This window comes from Embiotoca jacksoni, unplaced genomic scaffold, assembly GCF_022577435.1.
Source record: "Embiotoca jacksoni isolate LCO1_2020_lvr unplaced genomic scaffold, fEmbJac1.0.p SCAF_22, whole genome shotgun sequence".
Classification (NCBI taxonomy): Eukaryota; Metazoa; Chordata; class Actinopteri; family Embiotocidae; genus Embiotoca; species Embiotoca jacksoni.
This window is the reverse complement of record NW_027185363.1, coordinates 5908603-5928244: the sequence shown is the minus strand read 5'-3', so window position 1 is coordinate 5928244 and position 19642 is coordinate 5908603. Positions and strand designations below refer to the sequence as shown.

At 39.2% G+C, this 19642-nt stretch overlaps 1 protein-coding gene across 11 annotated transcripts in view; it reads left to right on the top strand.

The window, feature by feature from the left end:
* Positions 1-13980: 13980 nt before the first annotated feature.
* Positions 13981-19642, top strand: part of LOC138203013 (adhesion G protein-coupled receptor L2-like) — an 83619-nt gene continuing 77957 nt past the window's right edge. For 4 of the 11 annotated variants that reach the window (XM_069157492.1, XM_069157491.1, XM_069157485.1 and 1 more), the window contains exon 1: positions 13982-14612. The gene's annotated coding sequence lies outside the window, so the exon portion shown is untranslated. Of the gene's footprint in view, positions 14613-19642 lie in introns of all 11 variants that reach the window. The other 7 variants (XM_069157493.1, XM_069157482.1, XM_069157483.1 and 4 more) reach the window with 2 other exon arrangements.

Below are 19642 nucleotides of genomic sequence, written 5' to 3'. Positions count from 1 at the left end.
AAATCATGCAATTTGTTAATCCTAATTTGGAATTGATTGTGGAAACAGTAATATGTTGGCAGTTTTACCACTTGTTATTTGCATATTAGTTGATAGGATATAAAATTGTAATGTAATACCCTCCTTTTTGAAACTCTGTTATGTTAAAAGAGAATCAAAATGTAAGAAACATTTGGACATTTGGCTTGGCATCGCTTTGCTCTTTCGTTCAGCACAGATGAAAAATGGCTTTAATACATGCAGATTAATATAACAAAAATCACATTGCTGGGAAAAACTCAAATCTTGTGTTATTTGCAACAATCATGCTTATGAATGTCTGTTTTGAATATTATTGACTCAAGATTTTTAAAAGAGAAACATAGACCAAACAATAGGGTCTGGAGAAATGTGTGTCTTGATTTAGATGGGAGATCAGTGGAGGAGACATTGACTTACTTAGACCCACTTCCTGCTGCCAAATAACCCAAAGCCCTCACTGAGGCTTTTTGCAGTACACATGACATTCCAACAATATCAGTTTGTGAATCCCGTTCCTTAAACGGAAAGCACTTTGCAGTGTCACCTTGTAAATTTCTCCGCTCGTGCTTTGAATGCATTTTAGTGCTTTGAAAATCAAGGGACCACCATGTGCTTGGAGCATACCTTCGCTCACAACAGGTTCTTCTTTTTTCTGACTCCCACCCAAACACCCACTTACTCCTCTCAACTTGGTGACCAGAATAGAAGCAGCAAAGTGACATTGACGAGCCCACTGGGCCTGCAGGCTGACGTTAGCCCACCCTGGGATGGAGCTGGTGGAGGACCACCCCAGCAGTCAGCTAAGCCCAGGGTGCCTAAAACAATTTATGACACCTACACGGGGATATTGCACTGTAGACACTTTAGAAAGCAAGTGGCCAAGTCATGAACCTGCTCCACTGCTTGCTGCTTCCATTCTTCATTTTTGATAGTTTATTACTCTAACACGTCTTTGTTACCAACACCTGTGATTTTATTGCTACAGCAATCACACTTGTATTGTCTGTCATACTTATTGTTTTTGTCTGCCTTTTCTAGTCACTTCTATCTCAAAAAACTTTGATGCTACAAATAATGTTCATATTGATGCATTGAGCAATTTTAAGTAGTTTCTCTTCATTAAAGGTGCATAAAAAGCTTTGTATCTTCTGCTACAACTAAGATTATTTTCTTATTGATGACTCTGTTATAAACTATCCAGTATTGTCATACACTATATTTAAATCTTAGATATTGTAAACAGTACAAAAACCACTGATATTTCAAATATGATACACAAACTCATTATAAATACAGACAGTTTATGAGATATTGATAAAATACAATGCATTAAATAATATGAATGCCCAATCATGCCCAGTTCCATTGTATTTGTAAATATATAAATTACATTCAAATTTGAAATGACTTATGATTGCTCACTGATTAAACAGCACATCACTTTGCTCCTGTCATCCTCCTGATGAGATGTATACTGTTGACCGGTTAAATAACGCATTACTGTCTGGAGTCTGTTTGACCTCAGTTACATTCACATCTCTGTCACTGTAATTAGTGCTCACTGCGTTCACATTTAAAAACGCTCAGTGCTGCGCTGTAATCAAGGTTAATAAGGCCATTGTGATGACATGTACAGTTTATAAACATTTTTTATTATGAGTTACATAGCATGTCAGAGGCCCATGCTTTTCAAGTGTATTTGGAACTCAGCACTTGTATACAGTAGAAATAACATTTATGTCACACACTAAATTAATATGAATAAGCTCCTTATGATGGCAGCTTATGAGTAATATACAGTTTTACATTTAAGCCTAATGCTTCAGTCATTTATTGTCTCCATTGACTCCAATTGTTTCTGTAACCCAGCTGATACATTTAGGTCAATGAAATTTCAAATCATCATAAATGCTTTAAGATATAATGCCATTATTATTATTATTATTATTATTATTATTATTGTCGACTCCTGAAATTTATCAAATTGCAGCGAGCCTTCAAAGGTACAGACGGTAATCAGAAGCACCCCTCCAGTCTGACTTCACAAAAGGAGTGAAATTACGACCAGACCAGACTGTGGATGAGACTTAATCCACAGCAGATTCCCCCCTCAGCTTGAATAAAGCTTTGCAGCGTGGCTCTCCACTAGGCCTGCTTGCTCTGGTAACAAGCCTCTTCTGTGACCGGGGAAGAAAAAAACACTTCATAAGCAAGGCGAAAGGAATAGGATAACCTCCCTCCTCTTTCTCTTCAAATAGAGGCATGCTGAGCTTCACTGGAAATGCTGGTGGTAGAGGGGCACTGGGGAGCCCTTCTCCCTCTCAATCCTCAGTTTGTAACGAGCCTTTTCCACAAGCTAGTGTGCACGCAAGGCAAGCCAAAATAGATAATGAGGAATGTCTGCCTAGAAACCGAAAATCACCTCTACCAAGACCAAACTGTTCCAGAGGACTGGCTTGCATTCCACAGCAACTCTTAGTGATTTATTGCTCCCAAAAAAAAAAATTAAAAAAAATAACAAGTCAGACATCTAGCTACACAGCTGGTTAATGCCAACTGGTTGTGACTTGTGATGAGTAATGACATCCTTTTGAGTCAGTAACTTTGTTCTGCCATGTCTGGATGATGGATCATTCCTTTTAAACTCGTTCTCAAGATGTGCAGATTATTCATTTCATAATGATAATTTTTTTTTCTAACAGAGCCAAGAACTGCAAGAAGTCATTTACCCCTCCGCTAGGTCAGTTGTGTTATCACGTTTCTGCGGAGCTTGAGTTGGAGCGGTAGTTGTCCACTTTCAATGTGCTCATCAACAGTAGATCCTGGGTCCATACAAACCCAATTAAGAATCAATTTGAGCCAGTGTTAGACAGTCTGGCGCCTGGAGAGGGGTAAATGCTTTTAATATGAACATTTTATCGTTGTCTCACAGTCTTCCATCGTCTAACAGTCTGGCATGTGTAAAGTATCTGTCATGAAGCCTTATGCCTGAGTACTACCACAGTAGTGCATCCACAGACCTCAACACATGGTGTGCACATGAAAGGAAAGGTAGAAAAACTGATATGTGAAACAATCCCTCTTGAAAGGCATATATCACAAAAAACTCATGAACAACAACATTTTGTCAGTAGCCGTGATTGGCATATTTATTCCGCCTGCTGTTCAGTCTCTATTTAGTCCCAAGACAAATGTCATGGCATGAAATGTGTGCTTGAATAATGTCAAATGTGTTTGACGTGGGCCCAAATTGATGTGGTTGCCATGAAAGCTTTAAACAGCTGACACCTTAGCCACTCTTATCTTGCAAAGTAAATCCCTCCTGTGCTTCCTCCCACTTCACATCTATCACAGCACTACCATCAGTGAGACTAATAGAGTTGAGTAAACATGGATCTGCATATCTTAGCATTTGTTTGTTGTTGTTATATCGCTGTCTGAACCTTTGTCGCAAACATAATAACATAAATTTCCAGAAGCGTGTTTTATGGCTGTAGTAGGAGTCAAAAAAAAAAAATGCAGAAATGCATTATATGAGGCCAGGCAGCCATGTTGAGTGTATTTTTTACAACAGACATATGCCATAGTGGAGCTATCAGATTGGCATCATATGTAAGTTTCAATCAGTTTGCAGCATTTCAGATAACAAGAGCCTGTAATAGAGCACACAAAGCCTGAAACCTATGCTACGACAGCCTCTTTTCGCTGACATACCTGTGGCTCTGAAATGCTGTGATTATCACCTAAGGTAGCGCAGAGCACAAAGGAGCTGTGCAGAGATGATGGCTTTCTAAGAGCTGAGTGGCAGTCAACAAATGAGTGGTGTTTTCTGAACACGTTCACCTGAGCGTGAGAGTAATGTTTACACAAAGGTTCTCAAACCTTCACAGACAGTTATTGATTGAACAATTAGGGTCAGATATTGACTCGATGCATATTTTTTAGCATTATAGGTGGTCCGTGTGGTGACAGATACAACAATGGGATGACATATTTTACCCATTGTGAAATATTGATATTTCTTACATGGTGTTTACTGACATTGTTCTGAAATGTTGGTCATGTGGGAGATTCTTGATGGGTAGATACTGACAACACATTTTTGAGAATCAACATCCCAATTAACTCATTCTCCAGTAGTTTTTATTTAATAGAACTTAATCCTCTATTGAAAACTAAAGCATGATACTGGGGTTTTATGTCCATATTTAACACCAAAAAGGAGGCAATTTACTAGCGATTCAAGCTATCTACAAAAAAGAACCATTCACAAAAATTCAAAACATATTATTATGTTATCATTCAACAGCAACAACTCTGATACGAGTTTGTACCTTTTTCACAAAAGTAATTTTTGTCACATCCATGTCATAAATTAAACTGTAATTATGAGCACCTCTGTTTGGTAATTTTCTGAGGCGAAGATAGCCTACTGAACATTTCTGACAGAGATGATGTCTTGTTAAAAAGATCTACAGATATGAACACAACATGTTGGCAGAATGGCCGTCAGTCCTAACAGTTATTAATAATGCTCTGCAGCTCGGAGTTTTTACTGTCGCATTTAAAATTGAGCTGGTTAAGTCCCTTTAAAAAAAAGTATAGATCCATCTACACCCAGTAGCTACAGACCAATGTCTACTCTTCTTTTTGCCGGAAAACCTGAGATAAACTGGTACACACACTGTGTACAATAGTTACATAAACAAGAAGTTAGCTTTGTTTTTGCTTTGACATGACTCTATTTGAACTCAGATTTTGACACAACTAATGGCAAAAGTCATTTAAATAGACTGAGGTATCATAATGAACTGTCTGGAATTATTTTTAATTTTTGGCATCTTATCTTTCTGGCTGAGAGTTCTTAATCGCAATTCTTTAAGCACTCTTAACTAACTTGTGGTGTTCCTCAAGGTTCAGTTGTAGAGCCTTTACTTTTTGTTTTATACTGTTTATTTTACCTCCCTGGTGTTGTCCTCGGGAGACCTGGCATCTCTTTCCAGTTAGACAGGCTGTGTCTGCCGATGAAACGGGTCCAGTTGAATCTTAATTTAGATGTACGGATATCGCAAAACATTTTACAACCTAACCCAGATAGGTTCAGGCTCAGAGAGAAAAACTGTCACGAAGTGCAGCCATTTCTCTCTCTGAGCGACACAGAGAGATTAATGTATCCTTTTATTTCTCGAAGGCTCGACTTTTGTAAAGCTCTCCTATCTGGTCTACCCAAAAAAGATATAAATCATTTACAATTGATTCAGAACACTGCTGCCCGAGTGCTGACGAGGACCAGAAGGGGAGAACACATTGCACCTGTTCTAAAGTCCTTACATTGGTTGCCTGTCAGTTTCCGTATTGATTTTCAAATACTATACTTGTCATAACAGCAAGTTTTAGACCAGCCTACTTGTCTGACATGCCTCCAGCATATGAACAAGAACAGTGTTTCGGGTCTTCTGGCACGAGTGCTTTAGTTGTTCCAGAGCGCAGGACAAAAATATTTTTGTCCTGCTTTTAGCCTTTAGTTTTTTATTGTCTAAGCTGTTGGAACAGTCTGCCTGAGCATCTGAGAGCAGCTCAAAATGTTGAAGAAATATTTTTATATTTTAATTTTAATATTTATTTAATTCAGGTAATTCATAATATTCCCTGTCACTTGTTTTATTTATCATTATTTTATCTAATTTTTTTAATTTTTAATTTTAATTGATTCCTTTTTCATTTTTATTATTTGAGTTTGATTACTTTTTCATAATTTTTATTTCTTTTATGCATTAGGTTTAAATTGGTAGTTTAATTTTATGGTCCTATTATAAGCATCATTTTGAATTACCCCAACGTCTACAAAAGGGTCTGTACCAATAAAGCAGCTGATTGAACTGCATCAATATTAACACTTATACAATCAATTCAGCTAAATTAGAAAGTGCTGTGCACTGTTTGTATCTGGATTGACTTGGTAATGAATTGCTACAAAGATACAATACAACAAAAGATGCTAATTTAGACTATATCTTCAATGGCTTCAAGGTTAGCGCACGGGCCAATCACCATGGAATAATGTGTGAATAATGTGGAACAATGTGGGTGTGAGTAAAGAAGGAATTGTGAGGCATCCTTAAGGGTGGTATACACTACCCTTCAAATAATCACTGTCTCCTATTCACATCAGCTGAAGGCTGTTGATGAACAAATTCATGTCTCCTTATTCATTGTCATGTTTTGTGCAATATTACATCACCAGACAACAAAGGGCAGCATTGCTTTCACACACTGTTTGCAGCCTCTACTCCGATTTTGTTTCGACAAAAGGCTAATTTTATTGCATTTGTTGTAACTAGTCCCACCTCAATAGTTGCAAGAAATCTTAGCAGGAGAGTGAGGAAGATTGAAAACACCTGTGTGGGGCTTTTTGGGATTTATTTTTTATTTTTTTATCTTGATTTAAATGACAGGGTGTTGCGATTTATTCCATGCTGCCACTTTTTAAATAGATTTACAAAAGCAACCCATTTCAAGAAGTAAATTGTGGACGCTAATTGAACCGAAGCTAGCCTGGAAAGGGGGTGGATGTAGCCTCAAAGTCCCACCTCACTTCAAGGCTAGCTGTGTTCTTCTCACATCTATTCCACCATGTATTTTTGCATAATGGGTTTATTGCACCCAATTTCCCCTGTGAGCTGCTTTACAAATTATTGACTTCCAACCAACCATTGAGTGGATAATATCTTCCTGTTTGGTGGAATTATTATTTATTGCGTCTGTGTTTGTGTCAGGTTTAAAGTGTATGGTATGCGTCTCTGCTGCTGGGGACTAAAAATAGAGGCAGCCCCAGAACTCCTGCTTGAGTGACAGGATTCCTTCCACTGGCACGCAAATATGACCCATTTCCTTTTTTTCCTAAAAAGTCATAGTGCATAAAGGTATTTCAATGAATTTACTACTTTGATGGTATATAAATGATGCTGTAGCTGAATAGATTGCCTTTAGTCAGAGCAGTTATTTAAATGATTTTTTTTGTTGTATTATATAGTTTATTTTGCCGTCGGTATTTTTCCAAAGAAGTGAAAAGCTCAACAAGAAAACTCAGCTTTAATCTGCTACTGTTGAATGGAATCATTAGATGTTGTAAATCGTTTTTTTCTTCCCGTCCTTTTTTTCTCTGTCTTTTCACACTGGAACAATGAGCATCTGTTTCCATTTTTCTGTGTTTGAGCCTCTATGTGAACGAGCATCAAGTGGCTGCACAACAACATGGCAGCAACACTTACAACTACACACAAGATAAACATTCACCATTGGAAACTAAATTAAAACAAGTCTTCCCAAGTGTTCTACCAAGTGCTCAAAAATGCTTGACTGTAGGATGAGATGGCGTTTTCAGATAAGCTTGTTTTGGGGCTGAGACACAATGATATTTTTAGAGCAAATCACACAGCTGGAAAGCACTGACTCTGGTACATTACATTTATTTGTTCACTGCTTTTCCCCATATAAGAGCATTTCTACTGACGTCCCAAGGACAGAGCAATGGCACATTTCTGTGAGCCAATAAGATCTAGAGAGGACATAAGACTGGATCCATGTTGCTTGTCAGATTTGATCTATTGTGGAGAGCTGAATTTGCTTTCTATGCTTGATCTAACTTCTGTTGGCGGAGCCTCCAGTTGTCACAACTCTCATGGGGGGGGGGGGGGGGGGGGGGGGAACTGAGGACTATATGCCGTGGTTCCATCAAGAATATAACATAGTTCTGAAATTCAGAACTCCCTCCACAGCAACTTTAAGTTGATGATATATAAATGAATAGTTGTGTATGCAGTTCATATGATGACTCACAGGATGTAGCTACCAAACTGTTCTTTTTACACAAGATGCCCCAATTTTCAAGTTCAAACTTAGCATAGTTATAATATAATAAGTGTTCTCGTGGAAATTTACATAAACTAAATTGAACGTGGAGATAAGCGGTTACTAAATATTTAAACCCAATAACTGCCAGGTGTTACAAGTAGTTAGCTAATATATTGAGATAAAATGTGATCAACATATATTACCTAACAATTGCTGAAAAGCTTATAAAATATAAACTGGGACATTTTTATTTCCTTTTTTCATTTATTTATTTATGATTATTACTATTTTGGGACATTGTCATGCCTTTATTTGACAGTGGTCAGAAAATGAGGGGGAAATGACAACCAGCAAAGGTCCGCCGAGTTCAGGAATCATACCTGTGAGTTGCTGCTCAGGGCCCACTCAGTTACGTGTTATGCATCCTTATCAATCGGCCATATCTGCTTACCCAAAATTAAGGCCACTTTTAACAAAGATACTACCATAAAACAATATGCTAATAATGTCACAAATGTTGCAATATACTAAAAACAGTCACTGTTCCAAACTGCTTGAAAAGTACAAACTTGGAATGTAAATAATAAGAAGAGATACCTACATTTGTAGTCTGTAATGAAATTTACTATTTTTGCTTGATCTTTAAAAACTTATTGTTGGAAGTTGTGTAGCAAATTACTGGTGACATTTCTCAAGTCTTGGTGCAATTTCATTTAGTGGTTGTTAGAAACTTATGACTGTGCGCTCAATCTAATTAATGGATTTACAAATGTGTTGTGCAAACCAATCATTCTGGTCCTATAGTATCCACTCATGGTTGAGCCCTTTACATCACAGAAACACAACATTATCATCAAGATCACAATAATTCCCACCCGTTTTTGAAGCTGCCCTATGATTACTAAACTATAGATGGCTACTCTACCCAATAAGTGGGGAAATGGATGCCGCAAAGAATTAGTTTCTTCTCAATGCAGAAAGAACAGAGAGTGTTTCTGTCTGCATGGAAGAAAAGCATTTAACAAATCCTATTGAAAAATCCTCAAAAACTCAATTTAGATCCTTTGATTTTTCTTTTTTTCAACACATAGTTTTTCCTTTTAAGGTTTGTGATCGCCTTTGAGTTTGTGGTTTTTGATCTTAATGAGTAAAACCATCTAATAATGACTCAAGACATATCACACCACAGCATTCCCCAACTACCCTCTTATTTACCGCATGACTGTTTGTTGAAACGCCCCACATTATTACATGAGGTTTTACCCCATAATGTGAGTGGCACATTTGGAGAGGGAACACACACAATGCATGAAAGGACAAAATCAAAGACAACATGTAGAGGTGAAGGAACTTAAAGTCACAGACTGTGTCTCTCTGTGGGGTCGCTGCGGCTGCAAAACCCACAAAAACTCTACCACCAATTTTTGTTTTTATTATCACTCCTATGATCTAAAGTGACTTCTGAAGTTGGAATTCACAAGAAGTGGATATGTGTTTTAACGCATGTTGGCTGCTGTTTTCTTGAGTGTCTGCACCTAATTTCCAAGTAAATGAATCAGAAACACAAGTCAAATTTCAAAGCTGTTTACTCATTGCAGTGTGTTAGATACAGAAATTAGCTCACAACTAATTCCCCCTCCCCTCCCCCACATGTACGCAACATAACGAAAATGTATTCGTGCAAATTTTGCATGTGTTGCTGATAACTGTAAGCCAGAAGGGTGCTTGTTTCTGTCTTTGTGTTCAGCTGTATTCGACAGAAAAGCTGTAACCTAGTGATCGTGAGCAAAAGGTGATGTAATGTGTATGAATGGCTGGTAGTTATTCTCCCCGTTGCTAATTAACAAAAATTGAGCAAGCTAAATCCATGGTCAAATGTGGGAGTTAAGTTATGGCAAAAAGTGAGGGGAGTACACAGGAAAAACAACCATGTTGTTTAGGCGCTGCTACAATTTCCATGTGGCTTTCAACAGAAAGTTCATAAAGACCTATAATTTACAGCACAGACTCTGTTCTTATAATAAAGTCCGATCTCTCACAGTGAAATTTATTTGCTCACTTTAGATGAGTCAGCAGCAGCACAACTGAGTCTTACTGTTAGTCCTTTTTGTTCTATTACTTGGGGTTTTGATTGCACGCTGAACGCAAGCAAGAATGACAGGCTGCAGCGAAAATGCAAAGACAAGCATTTTCTGACAACTTCATCAGTCCTCAAAAAGAAAAAAAAAAAAAAGGAAGAGAAAACAGAGACAAGGGCCGGCTGCGTGTATTTACATATATACTGCGTTGACCACAATGAATAAAACACCAGCACGCCAAGCTCTCCTGGGTCACTTCAAATGAAATGGAGAGTTTACACTTCCAGTAGTAGTCCATACATAAACATTGTTTCTCTCAAAAAGAATATATGCCAGTGGATCAGCATCATTACATCTGTTTTCTTTTACTCGGCTATTCTTTATTATGTAAAACTACGCCTCGGAAAACATGCGAGCTCTGCACTAATCCTCTCACTTTCCACCTGGTGAATTTGACCCAAATTCACATTTCCCCTGTGCGACTGGGGGACTATTTTTTATTGAAGCCACGTGTAACGGAGACCACTGACCTGGCTATGTACTTTGGCTGCTGAGAAGAAGAGAAGAGATGTGGTATTTAGGATATTAATAATTCCATACTTGGCGATGAAATGTTTGTTCTTCGACAGACTTTTTCTCCGGCAAATATGTCCTTTGCTTGATTTTTTTTGCCATGGAGGTAGCTCTTTTATTACAATGCTGCAAAGTCAGGATCTAAAAATAGGAGTAGTGTTAGAGAGGAATGAAAGCTCCTACTAACAGTATAATATCAAGTTCAAAAGAAAGCCGCATGGGGCTGAACTTTAGAAACCTGAGGAAAATGTTACCATAAACCTGCTTCCAGCTGGGCAGATCATTTTCCTTCCAGTATATCGATTGTTGAGAAATGACAACAACACAAACTTCACATGGTATTTAGATGGAAAATGACAGAGCTCATACAGCATTTCAAAAATGGTATGTTGCCTAAGCAGAAAGGTTGCTGTGCAGAGACACCTTTGCTCACATGGAGGACACAGCTGCTAGCAGAGCACAGGTAGACATTATACAGTATATCTCATGAACCATCAGTGTGCTGTGTTGCTTTGGCTTAACATGGGTGTAATGGGCTCCTATGATAGCCTTAGTTTGGTGACTGAATAAATCGGAACATTATGAAATACATTTATGTCTTCTTTTTTTTGTTCCTGTTTTTGCGAGACAAAAATATGTAGCCTGCGGCTGGCACATCCAGACCAGTCAACAAATCAGCTCTTTCTAATTGGGGATCTGCTGTGCACAAACACACTGTTGTCCAGTTTGTCATTAAGATTATATCATTTTTGTCGGCATATGGCAGTTTAATGCTTATGTTTTGCAGTTTACTGTAAAATCCTAATGGGCTTTCAGCTTTGAAGTGTAATTTCATCGACAAAGCCGAATCATTTCCAGCCAACTCAGTCATAGTTTCATGTTTTTGGGGTGCCAAGTCAGTTACAATTCTGGTCCACATTCACGACTGTAAAATCAGGATTCAATTGGCCCCCTCTCCATTGTAACCAACAGAGTAGGCATGGTGTGCTTTAAAATATGAAGGCAGGACCAATGCAACAGAAAATTCCTGGATAATGAATAATTCTGACTTTCAGCCATGTGTCTGTGGAAACCGTCAAAATAAAACATAATATATGCATCTTCCTTTCAATTAAGGACACAATGAGAAAAGACCCAAAACATCTTTCCTAAATATTCCATGGAGGACTTGTGCTGTACTTGCAGGACAAGCTACAGAGTAAATATTCTCATTTTAGCAGCCTGAGGTGGGTTTATTTATTTATTTATTTTTTATCTCTGCTTACAATAATATAGTTACAGCATTCAAAAATGTTATTGTGCATTTTATAGACACAGTTGTTACAGACATAGTTGATCAACATAGTTGATACTTCATGCTGATACTGGCCTCTATTTAAAAAACAAATTTCAACCACTGGACATCACCCAGCTCCAGTTTCAATCCATATGATGCTTGCTGATTCAGTACATATAAAAGAGTTTGGAATGAATAGAAGCCCCAAAGAGAGGAATGTTTCTATATTTTAAATACAATAAATACTAAAGTCCAAAAAAATAGAAAACCAAGTTTCATAGTCAAAGTTTTAGTCCTTCATTGTGGACAGCAAAATTCATAACAAGAACATTTAAGAGAAACCAGATATTAATAATGAAATGATATCTTGTACAAGGATTTTGAGACAAAGTTGGCAAAAATTACTTAAACACGTTCAAATGAAACAGCCATTCTGATTTTGTTTATTAATGTGTAACGTGATGTAACACGTTTACATGTATAAATTCACATTTCACAGGTGAATATTAGGCGGTAAATATTTACCGGGCTGTAAGTTGTTTTTTCATTTGAAATTAAAGGACACCACACCAGTGCTTTTGCACTATTTGCACTATTCTACTGCAGACACAGCCTACTTTACATCAAGCCAATCAATTTGCAAACCCTACAGCTGAATGTTTGAAAATCTAAATGAATTCATATAACTGGTCGAGGCAGCCACTGACTTTCATTCAGCTCTGATAAACTCCCGTGTTATTTAAGGCTTTGCAGGCAAATTTGCATTTATTTTTCTTGCTGTAATATTGATTTTTATGCTGCAGAGAGATTATTTGAAAACATTGGCTGATTAGGACAAATACATTACAACATACCCTGGAAAATTGTCAGCAAAATTGTGAAATAAACATAACTTGTGTTTGTAAAATTAAACACACCTTTAAATTCCCATATCTAAAACAGTAAATATGTATAAAAATGAAACTGAATTGATTATTTTTGAGGAATACAAATGGCAGAAAAAATGATTTGCATATAAAAGGCTACAAAACTGAATTTAACAAGGGACGTTTTTGTAAGTGAATGTAAATTAAATTAAATAGATATGGCCATGAAGATGTTTTCATTAGTGTTATAACTCTAGCCCACGTGGAGCATTGTAACATCTCAAGGTCTGAATCCTGTTTCAGAGGTTTTTCCAATGTCAACAGGAAGAAGGGAGGCGCTGAACTGTAATTTATTTCTGTGAACATGTGGATGGATATTGAATGTTTGCACACAACGTCTGCTCTGAAGGACTGATTGAATATTGTCCAGGTGCATACCTCTAGGTGCATGTTTTTATGATTGTGGGAAGACAGGATTTATTTATTGCATGGTTGAAGGTTAAGCTAACCTCTCCTTCAGGGAGTATGTTTAAGTTTAATAATTTTGTCATATTTATTTGCACTTTACATACCTGCCTGGTGGTTATACTGCACGCAACGTAGCTAGGCATGGAGAGAACAGATAACAACTGACATATCATAGGTGCAATCATTTGTTCTGCACATTTCTTGCAAGTGGTTTATTGTCGTTTTGTGGTCTAAAAATTTCAGTTGAATTTCAGCAATAAAATCTTAAAGAACAGGTACGAGAAGAGTAGAGAGGTGCTGAAATGAGGATTTTCCTCTGAAAAAGGTGATTTTCTTCCCACTGTGGTGCATTTTGCTTTCTTATTCATTAAGTCTTTGGCCTCATCCAATTATAACAAATCTTGCTTCAGCCTCATTATTTTTGTTTTGTTGTGTTGTTTTTATTAATACCAATGATCCAGGTGAAAACTCCTGCCCACATTACTGAATTTCTAATAGGATTAAAAATAGTTTGTTATTTTTATGAACAGCTTTGACTAGCATAGATTTTGGTAATGAATGGCCGTGTACATTTTTCTTCTTTTTTTTTTTGCTTCTCTTCTCCTGGATAAACCTGGTAATGCTGATTAAAATATTGAGCTATATGGATTGTTAACCTCCACAAAATACAGCAGAACTTGTTTGTGATCTAAGACGCATGAAATCTGCACAAACACGAGATGAAGGTTTAATCAGAGCCCTAATTAGCATTGGGATCCGATCCGCGTCTTGCTGGTGATCCGCTCCAGGTTTTGCGTGCCACCTTCCAGAGCCAGCTGCTGCAGAGCAGGGGACCGGTGCGCCGTTTCTCCTCGCCTTGTTTGCTTCCAGTCCGGCTGTAGCTCCGACTGTCTGCACGGCGTGTGGATGAGGCACAGAGGGAACAACCGGGAGCGCAACGAAAGCTAGCCTAAACAAGTCCTATTATCCCTCTCCTGGCTTTCTGTGAACTGCACCGCTGAAGACTTCCAGACAGACTGCGCACTGGGGGAGACGTGCTCGGAGTTTCATTTTCCAACGAGACTGGGGCGCATCTCGTCTCCTTGAAGTGATCTTTTTTTATGCAGTCTATCCGTAGCGCTCCCGTCGGAAGGAGCCTGGGTGCACGCACAAGAGGAAAAGGAGGAGGAGGAGGAGGCGGAGGGAGTAACGATCATTACTTTTGAACAGACCCTTCGCCATGGAGCTATTCGTCCGGTCCCGGACGCCTTGGCTTGAAAAAGAACAGATACCTGCCACAGGAAACCCCGCCATCTGTCCGCTGTGAAGAAAGTGGAGCATGCAGCCGAGTCCCAGCCGTCTTTGTGCGACCCGCCGCTTAGTTTCTGGGGGCCTCTTCTGAAAAAAGGAGAGGAGAGGAGAAGAAGGGGGCTCCTGGTGTTGAGCTGAAATTCACACTCCACGCCGGGATCCATATTTTGGCACGGCGTACCCACTGTAAGTAGCCCTTTAAAGCGGATGTTTGAGTCTTTCAGGGGAGATGCTGGGTTATGCCTCACTCAATCAATACCATTTATTTACACTCCCAGGATATAGCATGAGGCAAATGTCAGAAAACGGGCCCACGGGCTCCTCGGGCAGTTTAAAACTGTTGTGATGAGATCAATACATCCCATAGCATGGTATTTTGTAGCAAGCGGAACATCAAGACTTATAATTAATATGAAGTTGCTTGGATCACTAGGACTTCACTGTCTATATTAAATGTAATTTAAATGAAGGATGCATTATATTAGTGCATTTTAAATTTAGTGAATATTTTCTTATGTTTTCACATGTTTTTAATGAGATTTTTTTTATTTATTTAAGATACACACCATGACAAGGAATTCCCTTAAAATGAACCAAAAGCCTGTAAAAAAAAACACAAACAAATGGGAGTTGGATTATTAGATATTCAGCAATAATAATCGGTGTGAAAACAGCTCACACAAACATCCCCACCCAGTCCAGGACACCATGGAGCTGAGTAGTTGGATGTCAGTTACTGTCTCCATTTACTTCTCCATTTTGCGGCTATAAAATAAGATCATTTCACAGGACATGTATAATTCACAGACCTGAGCCAGCCATGTGTGATGATGGGATACACTCACACAAACACACTAACACAGACACACACAAAGAGTTTTTACAGGCTGAAGGAACCATATCTCATTCTCACGTGAAGCTTTTAGAGATAGGGCTGCAAAGACTTCCGCAAGAAAAACACATGAGCGCACGACTGTGCTGGATTAAGTTTAAATAACATTTACACAGAATCCATACTGTCTGTGCCAAATCAGAATAGTGGTGCAACATTATATAAGCCATACTGACAAGTTAGGAAACTGAGAGCTTCCCTGGTATGTGCTTATATAACAGCTCCATGCAGGGAAGTATGGATGACTTCTAAATTCCAGCTGTTTTTGGGCATAAACACAAAGCAACAAATTTCAGTTTTGAGATAAAAAAATTTTTTTACAAAAATGCAGCATGATAAAAGCTCTATGCACAGTGCCACTAGACAAACCCACTATCCTGACCGTGGTGGAGAAGTTTTTGTGTCGTACCAGCCATTTTGGAGGACTAGACAAAAAGTCTCCTGGGCTGGGAGGATGTTCAGTGTGTGCTCACTGCTGACATACACATCGGTGGCTCCTGGAAATGAAAAGGTCACTTCACCTCCCCTGCCAATAGACTATCATAGGAGGCTTTCCTGATCAATATAGTTATTACACATATATAAAGAAAAACCTTAATTTCAGTTCTGAGTGGAACTATTTCTTGAAACAAGTGCTGGGACAGTGAATTCAAAGAGGGGGAACAAATGGTCTGTTGCCTCCCCCCTCCCTCCCCCCTCTCTCTACCTCCACTCCATCTCTCACCCACCCCAGACATGCTGGTTTGGTCCATTTGTCTGTGTTGTCTTGGGAGGAAGTGTCATCTCATCTCACATTGCGCAAATGGTTTCAGTGTATGCTAGTGTGAATTCTAGCGGGTTTTTGTAACTGCCAATTTCCATATCAAAGTGTCTGCATTTCAATAGGGAGAACTTGAGCTACCAGCCCCCTTCCTCTAAGCAGTTTTGTTCTGATAGAGCAGTGCTGCTGCTGCCGCCGCTGGTGGAGGCTTCTGACGGGATTGCTGGACACTGCAGTTGGTTATGTGTGTGTGTGTGTGTGTGTGTGTGTGTGTGTGTGTGTGTGTGTGTGTGTGTGTGTGTGTGTGTGTGTGTGTGAGAAGCAAGTGTTTGTGTTGGAAACAGATTTAGTGTGGATCGGGAGAATTTGTTGGCCATAATCTAAAACACCAAAAGCCATGTATTTAGTGGAAATTTTGGACGGCGTTCAGAGACGTGGTCATGTTAAAAAGATTTAGTCTGTTAAAACAGTTTCTCCAGTATTTCTCAGTGCGAGAGTAAAACATCAGCAAAGGTTGGTGTTTTATTTTCTAGGAGAAAGATAACCCACAGCGTTCATGGTGCGAGAGAAGAAAAAAAATGCATACATAAGTTGCTGTAAATCTATTTGCACATTTTACCTGTTTTTTTCAGCCACAGCAGTCTACATTTCAAATGCTCCAAAATATATATATATATTTAAGTGCTTTCTTGCAACATAAATGGTTTAATTCTCCATTCAGTGTGTGTAGACATGAAGACACGGAGCATTCAAGCTTTGTGTAAGACTCTTGAGTACCTAGTGATGTCTGATTGTTTTTCTGTCGCAGAGATAATATTTATTTCCAATTCTGTGCAGCTGTTGTTTGTCAGAGAAAGAATGCGGCAAGACACTGTTTATTTTGATGGATCTCTTTTTTTTTTTTCTCCTCCGTCTTTGTCTGGTGATACATGGCCTAATGTTCGCTGCAATTTTAGGCAGCTTAAATAGGTGAAAATAAACACTCTCAAATACATTTGCAGCTTGCACAAAGAGAAACAAAAAAGTGTTTTCTAGCCTTTGTGCATGCCCTTACTTTGAAAATAGGATCAGCATAGGTTAATAGTGAAAGAAGGTGCAGCGTGTGAGATGCTATTACACAGAGACAGGGAATGTAAATGCCATTGGAAGCACAGTAGGGGTCGGTGGCCCCTTCATGGTCATCGTGCTCCTGGGTAATAACATGAGCCAACTGCTCCCCAACCTGTCGGAGAGGAGAGCCCGCTCCTTCCTCCACTTCCTTTGTTCTGACAAAATAACATCACAAAACTTAGAAAGAGTGGGAGGGCAGTTTTCCGTTTTGAACCCAAAAAACAGGATGGAGGGGGGAGAAAAAAAAGCAGGACTTCACCTGCCATCTTCACTCTCAGCAGGCGGGTTTGACAGCTGTCTTGTTCAATTCTTCTGACTGGCTCGCTGTGAAAAGTTGGACGAACAAATGGACAGAGAGAGGAAAGAGGGAGTGATGAGAAATGGTAGATGAGACACTTCTGATTATATAGATCCTGGAGGAGACATACTCTTTACGTGCATGTAATGTTCTGCTTTTTCTTGTGAATGGTGTAATTCTCTTTTCCTGTTATACTGACTTCACATTCGCCTGCTTCTCCTCCCGTTAGTCATTTTTTCATGTTTCCTACAATGACTTCTGACAAAATCCAGAGAACAGGGCTCCTTGCATTGTGTATGTGTAGGAGGATAGGGCAAGAGTGATTGCACTAGCAACCGTGGTAAGTTTGTGGAGTCAAGAAAAAAGTGAGAGTGGAAAGGAAACCATGCTGTGGTGTGCTGAGCGGAGCCCGGTTGTTCAAATTATTAAAAAGCTGCTGAAGAGGAGAGGTACATACATTGTGCTCTGTTGAGGCTGCCATCACTGGAGGAGTTGGCATCAGTGCTCGAACTAAAGATGGATTTCTTCCCCGGATGAGTGTTCCTGCAAAACGGTCGAGAAACTAAGCGGTGTCTAAATCTGAGGGGATGACACCAAACCTGACACTTACTGGTGATGCTCTGAAGAGACCTCGCTTTTTTCATTTTTCTTTTGGAAACAACAATGAAGCTGCACTCTTGCTGTTCACATTTGGCCTGTTAAACGGAGGAGAAAGAAAAAAATACACAACAGAAGAGTGGGTTTAAAACAGAAAAAAAATAAAACGGCATTTTATTTATTTAGCAAAGTGCTTTGGGGTGAGTTTCTCATTCACTGCAAAAGCCCATCATTGCCATTTTGTGGCTTGCCTCAAAAATAAAGAGACAGATGACTGGAACGAATGATTATGTGTTAGGGTAGTTAACCCGATGGATGGATATACGGTCTCGCTCCTTTTTGCTAAGAAAATACATCTGAAGGAGAAAAATCCTCTCCCATGCTACCACCTCCTGCGTTTAAAATGACAGTTAACTTTTCCCCACTGGTTTAAAATGGATGTTTAATGATCAACAGAGGCTCGCTGCTCAGGTCGAGCAGTAGTCATGCTGGCTCTATATGCACTCACCGCCGAGCATCCCTCTGCTAAGAAAGCTCCCCCCTCGGTGTTGTTAAGGGACGCACCGCTCAAAAAGAAGCTACTTCTTGAGTGATGGATCATCAGAGGTCTCTTTTGGGTGTGTGTTAACCCTTTGGAGTGTGCAGATCTCTCCCAGTTGGGGAGCCGTCGGCGGCGTGTGATGGATGTGTCCCGGGTCTTTAGGCTCCATATATCAGGAGATTAGCACTGACCTGTGAGTTGTCCGGGCCGCCCTCGGAGCTTCTTCTCCAACACTGACTGACATTAGCATATGAGGACACTGCTCTGTCTCAGGGGCATACAAAGATAGTGTTCTTTATTTGGTTCTATCATAGCATAGGTCACAGGAAGTGTGCAGATTAAAGGCTGAAGGATTTGTCTTGGTATTAGGTGTGTCTGACAGGTGATCTGTCTTCAGCTGAGGAAATGCTTCTCTCTTCTTCAAATTCCTAAATAGCATCATGTAATTATCCTGGAAATGGAAGCTCGAGCCATGCTCCACTGCAGAAAAAAAATCTCTCCCCCCTGTTCCTCCTTCATGGTATTCATGAATCATATAAAAATGTAAATCAGTTGGCTGATGTGGGGTAACATTGTTATTTCTCATTGCATTGAAAAGAAAGAAATTGGAACAGGTACACACCCACATCCATGTTTTATTTTCCAAATGAGCAATCTGCAGGGCCGCCATGTGTGATGGACAGCTTAAATTCTTCTATTAAGTGCTTTCACATGAACAGAAACTTGTTATTCGGAGTATTCAAAGGCTAAATTAAATATTATACTGAGGTTCTTTCACTTACCTCACTTCTGCTGCAGATTCTCTTAAATGATCATAAAAGCCGTCCACATTTAGTGCTCATGTGTACTCTTATTTTCTGTCCAATCCTTAAATGTCACCTCCCACAGTATTGATGGCATTTGTTTTTGTTGTCTCTTTATATATGGAATGAATGCTTTAAATGCCAATTTTTCTGGGAGCTGTTTTACATGTTAAAAAAAGGCGGTGCGGGATCACCTCTGGGCCACCGTGTCTTTG